The following is a 5,980-nucleotide window of genomic DNA, read 5'->3' as shown; positions in this document are numbered from 1 at the left end:
TTTGGGTGAGGGATACTGAAACGAAAAGATGGATGTGTATTCATCCATTGGCCATGCTTATAGAAAGACGAGCAGACCCTTTTGACCTTTACAGAGATCTTAATATATTTCCAAATTTGATAATCCATAAGTACTTCTCCAGATTTTCTGGGTCTTTCTGAATCATATTTACATGGAGAGGCTGCTGATTTCTGCTATAGACTCTTACCACAAGTTAACCGCTGTTCTTTCACTTAAGTTTTGTATCTTACTCTGTGTAAGATTTTTGAGCTGCCTGAAAACATTTCCTGAAATGGCTTCTCAAGTCTCTTTTCAAACATCTGCAATTATGTGGATTAAGAAAGCTAAACTGTCATCAAGATCAAAACACCCATCTTTAATTTATTTCAAATTACAGTTCTGAAAAACTATTACTTTTTCACAACTGTTCACATCTTCATTACTTTCAGCAACAGTGTTAATGATTAGTTTTTTCTTTCGTGTGTGGGTGTGTGCGTGGTGGGGTGGTGTTGGTCTCAATATATGCAAAGAAACAAAGTTTTTTGTTTCGTTTTTGGCCTTGCCAAGTGGCTTGGGGAATTTTAGTTCCCCAATCAGGAGTCCAACCAGGGCCACTGGCAGTGAGAGCGCTGAGGAGTCCTAACTACTGGACCGCCAGGGAATTCCCAGCAACAGTTTTTAAAGTCGTTTTATTTTCTAGTATGTTTCTGCCTACTGGACCACTTGCTGAGAAACACAAAGCTGTTTTGGGAAGCGGCCTGGTCTACTGTCTTCACTCAGCTACACCCAGCTGGGTGGCGCCGTTCCTGTCCGTATCTCAGCAAAGCTGTGGGTTCCCACGCTGTCAGGGGTCTTCACTGACAACTGAAGCAGTCAGCTTGTTAAATCTGCAGATGCCACATGTTTACTGTACCAAATATCCATACCAAGGGACACAAGTGATAAAGCCATGTGCTCCATTATTACTTCATTGATTCACTGAAATAATTCTAGATATGATGAATTGTAGCTACAGAGTGAAGCCCCATTGTTAAGTGTGTTTTGGTGGTTTGGGGAGAGGGGCAGATTAATGGGAACACATTTCAAATGTTGCTCCTTCACTGAGGAGAGACAGAACTCACATGACACAGTTTGCATCTTTGCCTCCCATGTAAATTCCTCTCCTTTTTCTGTCATTGCATCACTGTTGAAACTTCAAGGCATGACCCTTGTTAGGAAATTATGGAAAACATGCAATGACTCTATCATCACCAGTAACTTCTTGCTTGTAAATGTACCCAACTTTCAGTCTCATTTACTGATGATAAAATTGTAACAGGTCCAACAGCCTTTGCTCAGCTGGTGGATTTCCTGGAAAAGGATCCAAAATTGTAGATGGCCAGATGCCTCGCTGTGAAGGGAGCAATGGCTTGTCATGGGTCACGTTAACAAAGCCCTGACTGGAAGAGTTTGGCATCTTTTGGACATTTTTTCTTTACAAAGATGACAAATTTCTTTTGATAGTCTTCCTTTTAAACATTGCATGAAAGAAGCTTTGTTGATCGTGTCAGGGAGGTCTTTGACCCTCCAGAGACCTCAAACTCCCCATATTGGACTGAGACTGTCCCTCCAGCATCTTTGCTATACATATGAAACTGCAGCGATTACAGGTAACCACCAGGTGTTTGAAATAGGAAATAGGTAAGAGATGTATGTGTTCCTGAGAAGAAGGAATGAGGCTGCACTTGAGAGGAGGAGGTTGAGAGCATTATCTATTAGGTTTCTGAGCATATGAAAAGGTATGATGCATGAAAAGGACCTAGCCCAGAAATGGCATATGCTCCAGCAATCCCACTCCTGGGCATATATCCAGACAAATCTATAATTTGAAAAGATACATGCACCCCAGTGTTCATAAAGTTTCTATTTACAATAGTCAAGACATGAAAATAACCTAAATATCCATCAAAAGAGGAATGGATAAAGAAGATGTGGTGTATATACACACAGTGGAATATTATTCAGCCATAAAAAAGAATAACATAGTGCCATTTGCAACAACACGGATAGACCTAGAGATTATTATACTAAGCAAAAAAAGTAAGAGAGAGAAAGATAAGATATCACAAAGATATCACTTATGTGTGGAATAAACAATATAACACAAATCATCATGTCTATAAGATAGAAACAAACTCACAGATATAGAGAATAGACTTGTGATTGCCAAGGGGAAGAGAGTAGAGAGGGAAGGATTGGGAGTTTGGGATCAGCAGATGAAACTATTATATATAGGATGGATAAACAACAAGGTCCTACTGTATAGCACAGGAAACTATATTGAATATACTGTGACAAATCGTAGAATATGAAAAATATATATCTTAGTATATAAATATATATATATATAACTGAGTCATTTTGCTGTACAGCGGAAATTAACATAACATTGCAAATCAACTATACTTTAATAAAATTTAAAAAAGAAAAAAGAGAAAAGGACTTAGCTCAGCACCTTGCAGAGAGAAAGAACTCAATAAATATCAAATTATTATTTACTTAGCAGTTTTGGCACTCTTGACTTCATGTGCCAGCAACACTTCCTGACTTGCTCATTTCCTGCCCTTCCTTGGGTCCTTTTGCCTAGCTTAAGTTCTTCTCACCTCTAAACTAATGAGTGTCTTCTCCACATCACATCTCAGGTTTCAGAGCTTGGAGCAGTGAGGGACCTCATGTGTAAGTGTAGTAACAGATAGGGATAGTGGCTAATTCCCAAGTCTTCTGACTTAAGAGCATTCAGGCTCTGGGGGACAGGGTTTACCTTTTTCTAAATGGAATCCTGTACATAATTGCATTTGATGCTTTTGAATTGTGCTGGAAAACACTTGAGAGTCCCTTGGACTGCAAGGGGACCAAACCAGTCAATCCTAAAGGAAATCGACCCTGAATATTCATTGGAAGGACTGATGCTGAAGCTCCAATACTTTGGCCATCTGATGTGAAGAGCTGACGCGTTGGAAAAGACTCTGATACTGGGAAAGATTGAAGGCAAGAGGAGAAGGGGGTGACAGAGGATGAGATAGTTGGATGGCATCACCGACTCAATGGACATGAATTTGAGCAAACTCTGAGAGATAGTGAAGGACAGGGAAGCCAGGCATGCTGCAGTCCGTGGGGTCACAGAGAGTCGGACACGACTTAGCAACTGAAAAATAGCAACAACAACAATGTATTGTATAGTTTACACTTACTCCCATCTGCAGCGATACTGGTAGTGGTATTTGGTGGCGCATGCCAATTACCTCCATTTCCAAAACACAGGCCCAGTTGGAATCAGGGATGTCAGCTCACTTCACACAAGCAGAACATGTTCATTTGGCATATCCTGAATCATGCCAAAAGCCATGCCCCAGGTGGGCAAGAGCCTGAAAGAGAACCACCCCAAAACAATCGCCTGCCTGGGGCCTCATTGGCCTCATTCTGAGTAGTTGAACGTTCTATCCTCCTGGTTCTCCCCTCTGTGGTGGGTCGGCCTGGGACTGGGGTGGAGGGTGGGGGAGCCTGCTGGGCTGGGAGGGAATGGAGAGGTGGCTTTGTCTATTAGACTCTTCCTATGACACATACAGAGCCACTGGAGGAGTTGTCCCAACCCTGTGGTTCTGGGCTCTGAAGTGGTTTTTACTTATAATAGCAGCGATGCTCAGGCTCAGGCCAGTGGGAAAATAGGCTAGAATTTAGGGGCCTTCGATTTTTTTTTTCAGATTCCCCCAAATGTCTCATATCTTTCATATGAGTTTACTTTTTCTGAATCAGGATTGAAATAACTATTCCTTGCTATTTTTTTCTTATGTTTCTCTTAATGTGCAGGATCTCTCTCTCATTTTTTTTTTTTCTCCCTTGAAAGGTATTTGTTGAGGAAACTGTGTGTGGGGTGGGGAAAATGGGGAGGTGGTTTCCTGTAGAGTTTCCCACCGTCTGGTTTTGGTTGATTATGACTTGAGGTACTATGTAACACGCTTCTCTGTCCAACAAATTCCCTGTAAATTGGTAATTTCATTGGTAATTTCCTGATTCAATGTTTATATTTGCAGGATTCCTCAGAAAATGCTGAGAACTTCCAACACAACGTATATAGTATCTGCTTGTCTTTCTTTCGGTGATGTTATCAGTTAGTAGTCATTATTGACTAATCCATTATTTCATTGGGGATTGCAAAATGGTGATATTGAAATTCTATCTTTCTGCTCATTTACTACTGGATTACTTCTGTTAAGAGAAATTCCCTCATCAATCATGTGGTCATGTATGGTTCCTACAGGAAAGGCAGGATAAATGTTGATTTCTCTTCATTAGCAGTTTTCAAATTATTGAGTTGGCTACCAAGAACCCTCCCAAAGTGACCAATTAAAAATAATCATTATAAAGTCATGGGTTTAAACATATTTGATGTACTTTAGTTCACTGTAGTCCATTGTAATTACTATTCTTATGAATGCTTAAATTGTCCCGTGTTTGCCAACATCGCTTTCTTCTGAGGTAGGCTCAAAAGATTTTTGATAGTTCCTGAATTTCTGATATGACAAATATCCAAGCACAACTTGTACATTTCCTTTTCCAGGTTAAGAACCAAACACTTCTGCAAGGTTTCTATTGATGGAAATGACAATCAGAGACCGTAGTCAGGGGGCAAGGGATGCTCATTGCTACTGGGTTAGAATGAGCCTTCTAGTGGAAAGGAAATACATACACATATATTTAAAGATACCACCCTTTGTGTATACTAGTACTTTCAATTCCAAATAGAGAGTCTCATTGGGACTTCCCTGGCAGTCCAGTGGTTAAGACTTGGCACTTGCACTGTACAGGGGGCACAGGTTTGATCACTGGTTGGGGAACTAAGATCCTGCATGCCTCGCTATGTGGCCAAAAAAGAAGAAAAAATAAAATAAAATAAAGACTCTTACTGTCTTATGTAACTTCATATATCTTACGTCTGTTCTTTCTCCCAACCAAATATCTCAGTTCCCAAACAAGCCATTTGCCTTCTCTCTCAACATTGTCACCATTAATTGATTCAGCGTATCTCACTATGGATATCCAGTCAAACTACTGTGGTTTAAAGTTGTTTGAAACAGTTCTCTCTGTGATTATACCACTAACTCACTGGGCAGATAGATTCTTTTATCTTGCTCTTGATTTTTAGGAAATGCTTTTTCAAGTTAATTTTGTTTGTACTTAAGTCAAATATTTACACAGTTCTAAATTCAGATCTACAAAGCAAGGTATATTAGAGAAACCTAGTTTCTATCCCAATCTCCTCTATTCTATTTCCTCCTTCCCCCATAGGTAGCCATTTAAAAATTTTTTTTGGCTTATCTTTCCATTGTCTATATATATATACATATATTCTTAGATATGTAGTAGCATAGTAAGTGGTTCCTCCCACTTTTCATTTTAAAAGTATTATTTTTTTGTATTCATTTATTTGGCAGCATCAGGTCTTAGTTGTGGCATGTGAGATATTTGATCTTTGCTGTGGCATGTGAGATCTCGTTACCTGACCAGGGATTTAAGGCAAAGTCTTAATTAACCACTGGAGCACCAGGGAAGTCCCCCAAAGTATTATTTTTTTAAGGTGAGCTGTTTACAGAGTTTCACTTTGCTTCTTTCTACTTCAAAATGTGTGCTGGCCACCACTCCATGGCAGTATATATATATTTTCATTCCTTTTTTATGCTCCTCAGTACTTCATACTTAATTTAACCAGCCTCTTACTGTGGGACAGTTGGGTTATTTCTAGTCTTTTGCCATTACAAACAGGGCTGCAATAAATAACTTTGTGCAAACACTTTTCTGTATATTTGTCAGTGATTTTCTGGGATAGTTTCCAAGAAGTGGTATAGATGGGCCAAAAAGGAAGTGTGTATGTAACTTTGCTACTTACTGCCAACCAAATTCCCTTCGAGAGAGGTGGTCTCATTTTGCACTCCCACCAACAGTG

Source organism: Muntiacus reevesi, chromosome 20 (genome assembly GCF_963930625.1).
Source record: "Muntiacus reevesi chromosome 20, mMunRee1.1, whole genome shotgun sequence".
Classification (NCBI taxonomy): domain Eukaryota; kingdom Metazoa; phylum Chordata; class Mammalia; order Artiodactyla; family Cervidae; genus Muntiacus; species Muntiacus reevesi.
The sequence above is the reverse complement of the archived record's forward strand: the minus strand, read 5'-3'. Positions refer to the sequence as shown.